The sequence below is a fragment of the Ictidomys tridecemlineatus genome, chromosome 12, assembly GCF_052094955.1.
Source record: "Ictidomys tridecemlineatus isolate mIctTri1 chromosome 12, mIctTri1.hap1, whole genome shotgun sequence".
Taxonomy (NCBI): domain Eukaryota; kingdom Metazoa; phylum Chordata; class Mammalia; order Rodentia; family Sciuridae; genus Ictidomys; species Ictidomys tridecemlineatus.
The window spans coordinates 60,016,415-60,033,002 of record NC_135488.1 but is presented as its reverse complement, the minus strand read 5'-3'; the positions used below and the strand labels follow the sequence as shown (position 1 = coordinate 60,033,002).

Sequence of the window (16,588 nt, the reverse complement as noted above, 5' to 3'; positions counted from 1 at the left end):
GATGCCTTAAAAAATCTATATTATGTTAAATGTGTAAAGTATATGCTACAACATTTGAACTCTATGGCAAAGTTCAGCACAAACTATTATGACTCTCAAAAGGCTCCTTGTAAAATTAACCATGGCAGGAGGCCCCTTCAGTAGCATCCATGTAGGAACTACTGAGGCACCTGAAGCACCCCACTAAATGCTTCATCTGGTGGCTGAGAGCTGGGACTGTTGTTTTAACTGGCATCTTTACCTCTGCCTCCACTGCAGTGCAGGTCCAAACACCCATTACCTTCCACAATTCCATAAGGATTTTATCCAGACCTGGCAAACTCAAGAAAAAATGGATCCGGATAATTCAAACAAAATTCAACAACTAAAATATTCTATTATTTGGCTAGGAGAATAAGTACAAGATTTACGATGGGCTCAGAACTTCAGTGTCATTGCAACATCACCCAATTTCCTGCTACTAGAGATCCATATGATAATACGGAGATTCAATGGCAAATGTATGGAATCACCAAATGGGACTTGATCCTTTTCATATCAATACTTGTTTGGATTAAAATTACAATCTCTGCCAAGCTAATGAAAAAACACCTACTTTTGAAAAGAAATTTGGGGAAGTTTGGCTAAAGGGATTTCTTCCCTCAACCCTTTGAAATAGTTTTCTACACATATACCTGGGCTACTAGCTCTAACTATACTGTTAATATCTATTCTAGTTCTGCACAGTCTTTCAAGAAGGTTGGAAATGATTAAAACATCAGGAAAATATGGTTCCAACGTTAATCATGCTTGCAGTGCTCCAAAGGAACCGAACTCCTGAGATCATGGAAAGTGCACCCTGAGTTTGAATGAGATGCAATGGCCTTGATTACGGAAAATAGGCTCCTCAATGATAGGACCTGCTAAAATTGTTTTCCTAGAACTAAAAAATCAGTTAATCTTCACCTTTAGTATAATAAATTTTCTTCTCCCTATACTTAATTTTGTACAAAAAAAAATTTCTTAATGAGGTGACTTACCTGGCTCAAGACCCCTCCAGAACACGATCTGACTTTCTGAAATCACAAAAGGAGGACTGTGCTTGAGCCTCAAGTCTACTCCGGCATATACTCCTCTTAAGCTTCAACCACCAGAGAACCCATGTTCTTATCCAGAACTCTGAAAGCAGGGATCCTCCTACTTCCCCCCGCCCCTCTCAGAAAGAAATAGCCAGATCTGAAATATTGCCTTATTCATTATGCCTACCCAGAGTCTGGAATAAAGGATATGCAAATGACAACCCCAAAAACAGTGTGGCCTGGGAAGAGGAAGGGAGGGGAAAGGCAGAACATTGATAACATTGATCCTTTCCCAATACTTCCTTTCCCAGTGACATAAAAATCTCTGGGAAGGAAGCAAACATCACTAGGTGACAAGACATCCCTAGAAAAGGGCAAGCATTGGTCCTTTCCCAATATATCCATTCTCACTGATAGTACAATGCCCTCCATTCTTGCCCTATGAAAACACTGCCAGTAAAAACAAATTTCTAATTTTTGCAACCTTTTTCCGGAACGCCCACGTCCTGTTAAAGTCTTCAATGGGTGTCACCTCCCAGTGTGTAACCTATATAAAACCAGATCAGCAGCCATTTCTAACCAAAAAGTCTGCCCATCTGATGCCTGACATCAGATGAATAAAGGCTTTGATGAATTCATGAGGTCTGCACCCATCTCCATCATTTTGTGCTTATACCCTTAACCTATAGTAGCTGTGGATACCCTTGATTTCTCCGAGAACATAGAGAATGAACTGGCTTACAGATAATCACTGTATGTTCTTAGTCTCATATTACATGCCAGTATTATAGAAGTAAGCTATCTGAGGTATGCAATGGAGCTAAAAAGAAAAAAAAATGTATCCTGAAAAAGTTGACATACTCCAAGCCATATCTTTATAGCACCAAACATTTCACAATCCTTCTAAGCTAAGAATTATGTCACACATAACCAGCAAAAAAACTATATTCCATAATTACCAGTGTAAGAGATGGGAACAAATGGCCTATCAATGCAATATTTATCTTTATTCATAAGCAATTTTTTTCTATATATGCGCTTGTCTTTCTGTGAGTTCTTGACATCGTGAATCACATTATCTACTCACTGTCTCTAAAGAGTCTACAAATTAAATAAAGGTCCATTGACAACTAACAGAATATTTTTTAAAAAAACAACTTACCACATTTCTGGGTGGGGTTGCACACATCTGTAATTCCAGCAGCTGGGGAGACTGAGGGAGGAAGATAGCAAGTTCAAAGAAAACATTAGCAATGTCCAGGTGCTAAGCAACTCAGTGAAAACCTATCTCTAAATGAAACATAAAATAGGGCTGGGGATGTGGCTCAGTGGTAGAGTTCAATCCCTGGTAACCCCCACCACCACCAAAAACAAAAAGCTTAACACCAAGGAAAATGATTAAATCCCATAGTTGTACTCCCCCAAACCAGCTCAGTACTCATATATATATTATTACCAACTCAGTCTCTTGTATCACATTACAAGAGAAAGTGGTGAAACAAACACTCTCCAGGGGATCAAAAGCAAAAGCAATTTAGAGAAGTTGGGCTGAACAGACACAACTCTTCCTTGGGTGCACAGCATAACCACATGCTTTTTCCACATGACTGTCTTTCCTTTTCTACACAAATCCATCAGATTAAGTTAATTCACAATATTTTACCATAAACTATCATCAATAGAAAACATGCAATATATCTTACAATGTTGCATTTCTTTAAAATATGACAAAAAGAAAAGTGAGCTGAAAACCCACAACCTAAAATAGCTATCCATATACTACAAACATATTAATGGGTGACAAAAATGAGATCATATGACAAAAAAAAAAATAAGACTTAAGATTTTTATCCTCACTGTATAGAATTCATGACAGTTTCTGGGCTTTCAACATAGCTATTTTTTTTAAATTATATTTATATATATATATATATATATATATATATATATATATATATATTTAAAATTTATACATACATATTTAATATATATATATGTTTAATTTTTATATATGTATTTAATTTATATATATAATGAGCCAGGTGCAGTACCACACACCTGTAATCCCAGAAACTCAACAGGATGAAGATGGAGGATCGCAAGTTCAAGACCAACCTCAGCAACTTAGAAAGGCCCTAAGCAGCATAGTGAGAGCCTGTCTCTAAGAAAAATAAAAAGGGCTAGGGATGTGATGTAATGGGAAAGTGTCCCTGGTTTAAATTCCAAGGACCTGCCCCCCTGCAAAAAAAAAAAAATTGAATTGCCTCTTTTATTAACACAAAACAAGACCTCAATGAGTTGACTTGTTTCTAACAAAAAGTTAAAATTTGAAAGTCCATGCTAACTTCTCTTTTCTTTATGTTATGCTTACTTTTTTATGTTATTCTAATGTTCTAACTATTCTCCTGGCCTTCCACCTAAACATGCAAGACAAAGAATGTGAGATGCCCAAGATGCTATACTGCCTGCTTGCATGGGAGAGGAAGTCACAGTAACAGCCACACTGGATCCTTTTACATAAGAAGAGAGAAAGGATCCTCAATGCCTCTCACATATGAAAGAGGCTAATGGCAGAAAGTCTACATGACCAAGGAGCTGTCCTCAAGAAATTATAATTTAAAGAACTACAACAAAAATCCAGAGAGGGGAAATTTTACAGTCAGCTAGGTCTTCCACCTCTCTAGAGTTGCTGATATTGTTCAGAGTTCATTTTTCTTTTTTTTTTTTAATTTTTATTGTTGGTTGTTCAAAACATTACATAGTTCTTGACATATCATATTTCACACATTTGATTCAAGTGGGTTATGAACTCCCATTTTTTATCCCGTATTATTGCAGAATAATCAACTCACAGAAAGGAAGACCCCTGCTTCTGGAAGTCATAAGAAAGTAATATCAATGAGTATAAGAATGCAGAATCAAGGCTTGTCCATGAAAAAAAAATGTCTACAAGGAAGAGGGGTGGGGGAAGGAGAACAGAAGAGAGTTACCAGTCTAACCTGACCCAGCTCAGATCAAAGAAAGTAGGGGTCTAGGAGAAATTAAAGAGAATCTTCCGCCACATCATTCCCCAGAGAATGCAGTCAAGGAACTTCACCCTAGGGCTGGGACTGTGGCTCAGTGGTAGAATGTTAGCTTACCATGTGTGAGGCACAGGGCTTGATCCTCAGCACCACTTAAAAATAAATGAATAAAATAATAAAAATATTGTGTCCATCTACAACTATAAAAAAAAAACTTTTTAACCCCTTTCTGAATCCCTGAAAACTGCAGTAACTTCACTAATCAAATCAACTTCTATGGTTCCAGAACCACTATATTTGCTCAACTTAGATGTCTCTTTCTTCCATCTCAAGGATATTAACTGTATACGATAATATAGTAATGTATCACTATCACCTCTTACACTGTGAAACATAATTTAAAACATATTCATAATACTTTAATGAACATTTAGAAGGAACACTGAGATGATAATCCTAACACAAGAGCCTGGGGGAGGGGAGCCATGAGGTGAGCCCATTATGTCCCTCTTACAGAGTTTCACTTGTCCAGAACTGAGCCATTTAGTTTCTATTATAACTCTCCTCTCACTCTCTCCACCCAATCAACTCTCTTGTCATTTTCCCCACCCAATCCCACCTTCTCTTTGGGAATCTGACAGCTCTATTGGCTACCTCATACTTTTAAAGCGACAGTTTTGTGACATCATTACACCATCAAACCTACTACCATCTGCTAGAAACTTAGGCTGGCCATACAATTAGTTGTAAACGAATTTGGATCATCGCAAGTGACCAATGACCAGTATCCAATCATCAGAGTAGCCAGTGGCCAGTAAACAGTGACCAGTGAACTCCATACTGGGAAATATGCATTCTCTAGCCTCAGCCACCCTCACATCCTCTGGGGTGGTCTCCTCATCCTTTGTATCTGCAATTGATGTGACCTCTTCTCTGACCTTGACATGTAAGGAAAGAATCTTTTTAAAGCACTTCATTACACTTTTACCTGCCTAAATTTAGTAATGGAGTGAAAAGAACTTAGAATAATAGAGGAAAGAATGGAACTAAAATTCTGGACACTTAATTTCACTTTTGACTTTGACATGTACTAGGTATGGGACTGGACCATCTTTAAATCTCTCACAACATCTGTTTCCTTCTACAGGAGGAAAATAGACTACCCATGCTCTCATCCCTTTGTTTCCTAATATTGACTCTTGAGGGACATGTCTATAGAGAATGAAGTAAGATTTCATGGTTCTTTGTTTCAATTGAAAGAAACAAATCCTAGGCAGGGTGGAAACCAAGAGGTTTCCTGAAAAAGTCTCCCTCCACCAAGATTTCCACTTCAGTATTTCAAATTTAGTGCTGTTCATAAAAGGGACATTCACATATTTGGGAGTTTTCTGTTTACACTAGGTGAGAAGAGAAATAGGGAGAGGGGAGCAGGAGGACAGGGCTGTAGGGAGGCAGATGTTCTTGAGGAAGCAAGTTTGAGGCTGTTTAAGCACAAGGCAACAGGAACTCCGTGGAGGAAGAAAATATAAAAATAAGGGAGAAGAAAATGTCAGAATAAAAGAGACGAACAGCATGATGTTCTCAAGATAAAGGAGGTTTGGTTGGGATGGATGTGGAAGAAAAGCAAAGATTTATTTAAACCAACAGACAGCACAGAGTGAATCTTCATAGAGGCTGGTTTAGAGAATGTTTAGATTAATTAGCAAGGAAACTAAGACTTGAATTAGGGTATCACTGGGGTAAGCAGTTTATCAGAAAAGTCACACTTGGCTGTTACACTTTTTCTATGACCTCTTTGAACACCGATGATGTTGACAGTTTGAACATGAACATTTTAGAATTATGTTTTAGGAATGATTATTCATACAAACATGTCATAAAAGTGGGTATAGACAGGGCTGGAGCAACTGCATTCTCCATGTCCTACTTTACTCTGATTTCTGAGCTACATGGATTTTGAAAAACTGATGTTCCCTAACCTGCATCAGAAGGACGAATTCCTTTGTACAACAGGTAGTTTTCAAAGACTTCACTCTCTAAAATAGAATATCTATAAAGAGACAATAATAGTTTTTAAACCTAAAAAACCAAAAGAGAGACCTACAGAGGGACAAAAATTCAACTTCCACATCTTGAATTCCACATTTATCTAAAATAATTTTATGAAGACTTTTTGGGTTTTCTTTCTCTTAAAATATGTATTTTTAGTTGCAGTTGGACACAATACCTTTATCTATAAGTGGTGCTGAGGTATGAACCCAGTGCCTCACATGTGCTAGGTGAGCTCTCTAACACTGAGCCCCAGCCCCAGCCCCTCTATTTGGTTGTTCTATATGGGATGAGGGTGTAGGTCAGTGGTGAAGTGCATGCTTAGCATGTGGGAAGTCCTGGGTTCACTTCCCAGCACCAGTAAACATAAAAAAATTAGATTTAAATGTATTATGATATTCTAGTTGTGATGTGTTTTTTTCAGACTTTAGAGTCAACATATTCCTGTTAATCATGATTATAAACTAGATTTTGAGGACAAATGTAAATTTCATGACCATATTCAAGCATTTTTCCTGGTTTTTTTAACTGAAATGTTTATCAAAAAATGTTTTTATATTAATTGAAATATCTACAAGTAAAATTTATATCATTAACTTACTGTGGGTAATATTTAGAGGAATATGAAAAATCACAGTGATGAAATTAATTTACACTTCTTATTTCATTCTCTACTTGGCCAAAATATCCTTCCTTCCTTCCTTCCTTCCTTCCTTCCTTCCTTCCTTCCTTCTTTCCTTCCTTTCTTTCTCTCATTCCTTTCTTTCTTCTTTCCAGTGCTAGGAAATGAATGCAGAAATTGAAATGCAGGGTCTCATTCATGCTAGGCAGGCATGCTACCACAATCTACATCTCCAGCACATTTTGTTGAGGTCCTGATATAAGATCTTGCTATATTGCCCATGGTGGTTTTGAATTCCTGGGCTCCAACAACCCTGCAGCCTCAGTCTCCTGAATGGTGGGACCACAGGCCCACCGCACCATTCATAGTGGGCTTTTGATTTGGTTTTTGCTTTATTGCATGTGATGGGAAAGAGAATGGTTTGAATTTTCCTTTTTTGCAGTTCCAGGGAATGAATCTAGGGACACTTTACTACTGAGCTACATATCCCCAGCACTCTCCCTTTTTTATTGACACAATATAATTATTTATTCATTTTTATGTAGTACTGAGGATTGAACCCAGTGCATAACATGTAGGAGACAAGAGCTCTACCACAGAGCTGCAGCCCCAGTCCTTCTAAAATTTTATTTTGATACAGTATCTTAATAAATGGCCAAGGCCTTCTTCAAACTTGCAATCCTCCTGCCTCAGGCTCCTGAGTAGCTGAGATTACAGTTATGTGCCACTGCAGCTGGCTTCATAACACTGTTTTTGAAATAGGTAGCTACATACATTGTGGCTACCTCTATGTTCACTTTTACTTAATTTCGCTGCTTATATTGGCTGATAGAGTTTCTGTGCCTATATGTACTGCATAGAAATACATTTAAAATCATCTTCAACGGTGGGCAGTGTTTTGGTTATCAGTATTCAGGAAAATAGACTAGAAACATTCACTTTCATAATATTTTATGCATGATAACAGATCTTAATTTGCTAGTAAATTTGCTACACTTCCAAATTTTCATCAGTATCTATGCGTTCTTTTTAGTTATATGCTGTTTTTCATTTTTGCCTTTCTGTCTTTACAGAACATACTACATATTCCTTCATATGAAACTTAAGTAATATAAGATTTTGATTCATGGATGAATTATCACTCTTAGTGTTATTGTAATCACCCTCCAGATTAGTAACCTGAAGCTCATAGAGTTTAAATAACATTTTTCTTCCAGAATGCATTTTTTGAGAAACTTACTCTCAGGTAGTCATTTTAAAGTAGGATCAAAAGCCAGGCTTAAACAGGGTAAAGAAAGACCCATTAAATATACCATCTGAATGGTACAAGTAAACTCTAGAAAATGGCAGATGAGCTGCACAAGCAAAATGAGACACGAAAGATAACAGTGGTGATACCAGGACTGTTTTCTATGAAGAGAGAAAAATAAAATTCTATTTCCCTGACTTGTGCTCTTGGTCTAGAGCACAGAGTCCAGACAAGGGAGTAATTTTCTATGACCTGGTACTGATACTGAACAAATCAGTCTTACTTATCTGAGCCTCCGTTTTCCTCACTTACAAAATTTTAATGTTAAGTGTACTCAAAGTCCTAAAATGCTTCAGCTTTAGGGCATATTCATAAGTTAATACTATGGCCCACTCAAAGGAAAGAGAGGGCAGAGAGAAGGATGATTTTAGGGAACAATGAGTGAAGCAGATCACTTGGATCTACTGTGCCAAATTGGACAGAAAAGACAGGTGATCACAAGAGTACCAAACTGCTCCCACACTTGCAGCCATCTTAAATGGTTTGATTTGGAGTAGCTCAATGATTTCTGGTATTGGAGGCTTCCTGACTGCCACAACCTTAGGATGATATTCATCCAGAGATATCATAAGAATCTCAGTCTCATCACATTTTCACCACCCTCTTTCTTCCTACAGAAAATTTCCAAAATTCTTCTTTACATGGAACTGCACATTCTCTGCAATTCTCTCTTCCTGTGATGACCAATGCAGCTTCCCTGACAGGAAGTGTCTGCAACTTCTCCAGAGCCTCTGCTCCAGCTGCCACTTCAGCATGGTTACTGCCCTCAACCTGTGGAACCTCCTTCCAGCCACTCATGGGCAGTGCCTACCTTTATCAACATTCTAGTACAGCCAAGGTGTCCAGGGTTACTAGCCAGAAACAGATCACCACGGCACCTGCCTCCTATCCAAGTGTTTCTGAGTGGTATATCCCAGGATGTGCTGAAAAGAGCTCATCTTCACTCAGGGACTTTAATCTGATTCTCACTGACCAGGACATAGCAGGTTCCTCCATGACTATGACATCCCAATATGAAAAAACTTCTGGAAACCAATGTCATGGTTTCTGTGTGTCCATCACTATATGCCAGGCTTGTTCAGAAGACACCATCTCAGATTCCAAATCAGGGACATACCGTCTCACTTTCCTACGAAGAAGGAAGCCAGGTCTACTACTATGATCAAAACACTCTGGGGAATCTGCTGTTTGGATAACACGGTCCCTGTCTGCAATCCTATGACTGTGTGCCATATGCAGGAAGTAGTGCCACTGCCCCTCAACCAGAAAGGGTGACAGTGCTGCAGAAGGTTCAGCCCACAAATTCTCTACCATCAGTCTCTAACCCTGGGATCTACTGCTCGGTATTCGCTCAACCTATTACAGAAAATATTTTTCAAGGTGAGTACAATCAGCAAGAAGGGGAAGGATTAGATTACCACTCAATTGAGGATCCAGATTGTAATTGGTAGCTGTGGGTCCACAGACCTGTAGTATTTAAGTCCTGAAACTTTAACCACCATCCTTGTTTAGCACTCCATATTTTCAGACTCTGTAAGAGAAGAATGCAGGACACCATAATGGCCACCCAGGATGCATTTAAGAGACCTCCAGGACACTGAAGGAGGCTACTTGTCACAATTTTTGCGGATCATGTCATAATTTTTGCGGATCAGTCCCCCTACACCACAACATTATAAATTTATTTCCCTAATTTTATTTGATCTCTTAGGAAGATACTGCAAAACATACAAGGGTGTGACAATATAATTTTTCCTTAATTTGCTTCAGGACTTAAACTTTGTATGCAGTGATGCTGTCCAAAGCAGGGGTCTAAAAATCTGTCCTTTCACATATATTTCATGAGCAAGAGCTCCATGCTCTCCTAGTTCATGGTGCTAAGTGTTCGTATACTCTGGAAAGAGTAGAGAGAATTAAGAGGCCCCTATATGAGAAAGAGACTTCATAAAACTGTTTTTGTGCATTTCCACACAGAGCAGACAATGCTCTACCAGTGAGCCATGCTGCCATGATGATGTGTAAGCACAAAACTGTGTCATCAAGTGATCACCTGTAACTAACAGGCACCTCCTAACAGAGACTAGTCTGCAGTCCTTAAAAGAAGCTAATAGAAATGCCTTATCCACAGTCCACAGATTCCCTGATTAGTGCATTGTTGGGAAAGAGGAGCATCCTACTTACCATCATCCTTGATTCCTTTCTTTGCAGTGATGGAAACTTCCCTAGAGATGGAGGCTTCCTTGGGATTGCAATCTCCAAGCCAGACATTTTGTCTGCCACAGCCTCTGGAATTCCCGTACACCTGCAAAAACAGAAAAAGCCAAATAGTTGAGAAAAACTCACAAAATGAACTTGGGGACATTTCCATAATAACTCTAGTCCAGAGTTGTTCTGATTTCTTGGCATTGCCTCCAAATCAAAGCCAAAAACAAACAGAGATTAAGAATTTGTGTGAGAGTAAACTATGCTCTCAGAGTCACTGGATGCCTACCAGATTGCCACAGAGAACCAGGATCCTCCACTACTCCCTTTAGACATCCCTGAAATCCACCAGCTTCTGGCCTCCATTGGTCCTCTGGACCAAGAGGAGAAGCCACATTCTGAAATTATCCATCTGGGAAATAGCCTGAGTCTTGAGGACCAAGGCACACTTGAAAATGGGATTGAATCTAGCAGTGGTTTTGCAGACCTCACTGAAATGGTGAGAGATTTTCACCTTCCTGAGCTTTTCAGTTCCTTGAAAGACTTTGACCAACTTGAAAGTCCCACAACAACAAAATCCAATAACACCAGAGCCATCATAATGAATCAGGGGCAGGAATTCACAAGTGTCATAAAGAGTCCTAGTGATCCAGTGAGGAACAACAAACATAAAGCCTCAGAGTGTCTTCATGGAACTCCTTGGGCCAAAATGCAGCCAAGGAATCTACAGTGCTCATAAGAAGGAGAAGTTGCTCACAGGGATGCAGACAGTAGCAGGGGCCCTGTGCACACAGCCCAAGCACTCTATCAGCAAACCTCAGAAAGCTGCATCAAGCAGGAACAGCAAAGCTAAGGGCCATATGCAGGAAAAGACCAAGAGGACCAGAGTAAACAACTCCAGGAAAGCCGAGGAGAGGAAGCAGCCAGGCAATAAGGTCAAGGCAGAAGAGAAGCCAACCGTGCCCAAGATAAAGTGGAAGTGGAGACAACCAGAGCTTTGCCAAGAGACCTTTAAAAACCCTCGGAGCTGTCTCGGCATGCACATGCTGGAGTCGGTGCAGTTTTTCCAAGCACTAGGGAAGCAGAACGATAAGAAAACTGGGCTCTCTTCCTTCCGGGCCCCGGGAAACTCAGGCAGTACCCAAGACCCCCACCCATGGCTGGCAGTTAACGGTCCTGAGAAAACACAAAGTTAAAGCCCAAAACCCAGATATCAGTTCTGAAGGAGAGGATCCCTCTCCATCCATTTATGAGCCTCCACCACCTGGGAAGGTAAAATTGGTACCTTTGCCTTTTCTGACCCTGGAGAAACCTCCACCTCGACAAGTAATCAAACGGAGGCCACAGTCTCTGGCCTCAGGGAGACCCACTGGGTTTTACCGTGCCCAGGATAGCCCTGCTAGCTTAGCTCAACCTATAGCAGTCAACCAATCCCAACCAGCTACTGCCAACCCATCTTGGATGTGTCCTGCCAAACAAGCTCAGCCTGTTTTGACCCATGCCAATTAGTCTGTTTTGACTGCTTCTACCCAGCCTACTGTCCCTTGGTCTGCTGCTTCTAGGCCTGCACCCTACAAAACATCATCTTGCACCTCTCTCCAGTGGCAACCTGTTCCCACTGTTGAAACCAAACCCAAGTCACAACTACCCAAGTCTCAAAACCAATATCTACTCCAAGACTTTGCCTTACAACCAATTCCATGGAGGAAACCCAATGTTACTGGGCAAGTAATATCAACTCCCATTACTAATCAGCAGAGGCCAGAGCGGGAAGCCATGAAGAAAAAGGCTCAACAAGAGCGTGAGAATGCTGCCAAGTACACTGCTTTGGGGAGAGTACATTGAGAGGGAAAGAGATATGGAGATTTCTCGCTACTATGGCTACACAATGTAAGAGCTGCTAAGATCCATGGTGCCACTTAAGGAGCAAATACTTTTCCACATGTATGTAGATAGAGAGATACACATACAGTGTTTAATAAAATTAAACTTAAAATGTAATATAATTCATTAATACATAATAAAGAGGCCTTCTGGTACCACTGAGAGTTCATAAAATTAAAGAGGCTTTTGGGTACTAAATGGGTACCAAATAGTGTTGCACATATATACATAGATAGATAGAATTTCATTCATTAAGACACTGTTCAAAATGTAATAAAGTTAAGAAATGCTATAGGATTGATTAATAGGTAAGTAATAAAGAGGCCTTATGGTATCATTTGAATACAAAATAGTTTTCCATATATATATAGGGGGGGGGAACATAGATACAAGATTATTCACTTATACATTTTTAAGACTTAATATAGTTGAATAAAGAAATGTAATAGAATTGAGAGGTAAGTAAAAAAGAGGCTTTCTGGCACCACTTGAGCAACACATAGTTTTGCATAGATAAAAATATTTTTAAATATGTAGTTATGTAGGTATAAATTTATTTATTCCAATAAATATTCAAATTTGAATATAGAATTGTAACAGAAATGGTTAACAGATAATAAAGAGGCCTTCTGTTACCACTTAGCTATCAAATATTTTTCCACATAGAGGTATGAAAACTTACACTGGTATACGTTTAAAACAATAAAATTGAATAAAGAAATGTAATGGAATTGATTAATAGATAAGTAACAAAGACGACTTTTGAGTTTGAACTGCCACTAATTCTAGTATTGTTTGGTAGAGGTGGGGATCACAGTCTGCATGAGAATAAAGGAACTAAAACTTGGCTAGGATAACATGGGTAAAGGCTAGGAATTGAGGAAAGAGGAAGGAATATGATCCAACAAAGAGAGAGATTTATGAGCTTACTGGAAGAATCAGGAATAGGCATAATGGTGGTAGTAAAAAACAAAGTTTGAGGTAGGTTTAAAAGCATAAAAAGTGAAGCAACTTGAAGATGTCAGAAGATGGGTTCATGTTGACCAGAAAAAATGCAAAAATCAAAGCAAAAGCTCTCATGGAGAATGGCCTGGGTCTTATGACCTACCTGAGAGGCATTTTACAAAATAAGATTCATGGCATATTCCAGCATATTTGAGTCACTGAAGATCCCAGCTGGGAAAGGTGAATACAAAACATGGGGAATCTACCAGAGGTGTTGCAAAGGTTCACAGTTATCCTGAGGGCAGCTGATAACCTGAGACTTGGCCAAGTGAACTGCAGCAGCATGAGGCCCACCCAGAATATGGCCTGGAATAAATCATCATTTACCCAACATTCATGCACCAGGGCAACAGAGAGGCACCTCTTGAATTAACATTCACACACAAGGCCACTATCACTCTGACACTTTACTAATGATCCAGTGCTCTAGGATCAAATTGTATGCAGAGAAGCAAGGCCTCAACCTGAGGCCTGTGGCCTCAAGTCCTCACGGTTGGCAAGTGCTCAGCAGGCAGCCAATCTGGCTTTCAGAGCACAGCTTTCAGAGGTCACCAGTAGAGAGATCACACTTCAAAAGGGGGATAAATACTGAACTATTTGGCTGTCAGGTCCTCCTCCACTGATTCCGGCACGTGCCCCTTCAGAGACCATTGCCATCAACCGAACCTCACAAGAAAAAAATCATCTCCAGCCAACAGGAGTAAAGTGCACATGCGCAAGAAGCAGCCCGCCAACAGCTGCAAGACCCAGAAGCCCAGGGGTTGAGTTAGTTGCGCAGGCTCTCTGCAAGGCAAGAGACCTGGGGCGCAGATGCCCACTGAGGGAGCTGGCGAGAGAAAAGGGAAGAAATGGAGTGGGGCAAGAGGATGATGGAGGCAGCAGACCATCACCATTGAAAGATTAGTACCTTATATTTTTAAATTATTTCTTAAAATAAAATTCACATAAAATTCTTCATTAAAAACGTGCAGTTCAGGGGCATTAAGGACTTTCACAAGTTTGTGTAACCATCACCACTTTCTAATTCATAACATTTTCATAATCCCAGAAAGAAACACTGCTCGTGCCTGTTAGGGGTCACTCCCATGCCCAACACCCCGAGGCCCCAGGCAACCATTAATCCCTCTGGTTTTGCCTTTTCTGGACATTGCATATAAGAGGAATCATACAATATGTGACCTTTTATATATGTTTTCTCCAACTTAGAAGACTGTTTTCAAGGATCATCATCCATGCTGTAAAGTGTGAGTCTTTCCTACCTGTTAAGACTGCCTAAGAATACCATATTGTGGGGATACACCATCTTTGTTTATCCACACATCCCCTGTGGGCATTGGGTTGTTGTTTTCACTAGTAATTTCATTCATTGAGAATTTGGGGCTGAAAGTTATGCTCAGTCTCTTGATATTTAAGAGATAATGTCAATAATTTGCTCAAGATTAAGAACTACCATTTAACTGGGAATGTGGGATTTGAACTCTGGCATTCAATATTTGGAAGTAATATATTCACAAAATAGAGCACTTAAAAAGATGCAAAAGACTACTCATTGGAAATCCACCCATTCCCTCCAATTTTGCAGCCACCATCTTCACCACACACAGGAGACATCGCCTTTTCCCACTTTTTGGATCCTTCCAGAGATATTTATTTAACCCCAAAATATACGTATCACAATTTTTTGAATAATCTGTCCTACTGATTTGAAATGTCACCTTTATGGCATACTAAATTCCTATGTGTGTTTGCATTATTCTTTGTAGAACTTGCCTGGCTTTTTTCCTTTTATATTTACCATTGTCTCTACAATATTTTTTATCATCTTTCTAAAAAAGTCTTTCTTCTTTATTTATCATACTTAGTAAAATGTCAATGATTTGTAAATATTTGTTGTACTCGATTAGGGAATAATAACAAGAAACAATCTGTACACAGTTATTACAGATTCGATTCTTCTTTTGCATACTGTTGACCTGAAGTTGCTTAAATTCACAGATGTAGAACCTATGGATATATGAGATCAAATGTACTAACTTCCAGGTTGGAGAACCCCTCTCAGTTACAGCTGCTCTTCTCCTGCTGGCCCACAGTGCTTTGCAGGAATGCCTGCTGGGAGCTTTGAAAGCCTCCTGTCTCCCATTTCCTCTGCTGCAAGTGCTGCTGCCAGGCAGGTCTAGTGCCTCCTGCTGATGGTTTGCCCTATCCTCTTGTTCTGAGGTTCCTAGGGAAAACTGTGTTCTCTACTTTTGTGGTACATACTACTCCAGGGTTTGGCTTTCTTTCATCTATTTCCATGGCCTCTAGGCCAAATGTGTCTTTCTCTTTTGTTTGGGGACACTCAAAACTGCACTGCTGCCTGCATCTTTGTGAAATCCTGAATAATCTTTTAACATACTTTAAATATGTTAAATTTAGTACACTGTAGTTTTCAGTTCCCTAAAGAAAAGCTCCATTTCCCCCAAACTAGTTAAGACTCTGAGGCAGACTGTGAGTCCCTTCTAACATGGCACCTCATGTTTGTGCTTTCCGTTCATGTTTTGAATGAGAAGTTACAACAACAATCTCAGGCTTCAGGGAAAGAGGCATCTGGCTACAGGAAGAGGGAGTAGTCTGCTGGACAGGTGAAGAATGTAGACATGTCCTCTAGTCCAAATGTGTGTTTTTCTTTTCTTTGTATCTACTTTCTAAACATGTATGAAAAGCAATCTCCAATATGTTCTCCTTCAACTGGTGGAGGGGAGTCAGGGAGGGTGATCTGGTCTATTCAAAATTTCCTTTAGTTAATGTCATCTTTCCAGTTGCCCTGGCCAGAATCCTTTGACATCATTTGACTCCTATCTTTCTCTCCCAACTGCACACTCAGAATATTAGCAAATTCCAAATACCATTTGCGCTCTCTTCAAATTGCATCTAGAACCTATCTATTTCTGACTGCATCCCTTCATTTCTACTCTCACATAACCCCTAACAATTTCCTGCCTGTCTCTACCCATGTTAGGGGTCACAACCATTTTGTATAAAATGCTGGGTAGATGTCAGTGTTTATGAGCCAGATTTTCTCTGTCTCTACAACTCCACTTTGCACTTATAGAATGAATGTGGCCATACAAAGTAGGTAATCACATGGATATTAGTTGTGTTCTAATAAAATTTTATTCACAAAAACAGGTTGCACTGCTTCACTGACTCTGGCTCTGCCTGATCTACTTGCTATGATCCCTTCACTCACTGCACTCTAGACCTACTGAGCCCACTTGCTGTTCCATGGCTGGATCACTCTTCTCATCCTTTAAGATTTTTCTCAAATGGAATCTTTTCAATGAGGATTTCTGTGACTATTCTATGTGAAACTGCAATCACCTCATATTTTTTCTCCATGACTTGTGTCTGATTCCCTTCACTAGAGCCCACTTCTCCTATAGTGCTCTAAACTTTA

At 39.6% G+C, this 16,588-nt stretch overlaps 1 pseudogene; it reads left to right on the top strand.

The window, feature by feature from the left end:
- Positions 1-4,930: 4,930 nt before the first annotated feature.
- Positions 4,931-12,157, top strand: LOC101961639 (uncharacterized protein C2orf78-like; annotated as a pseudogene).
- The last annotated feature ends 4,431 nt before the right edge of the window (positions 12,158-16,588 follow it).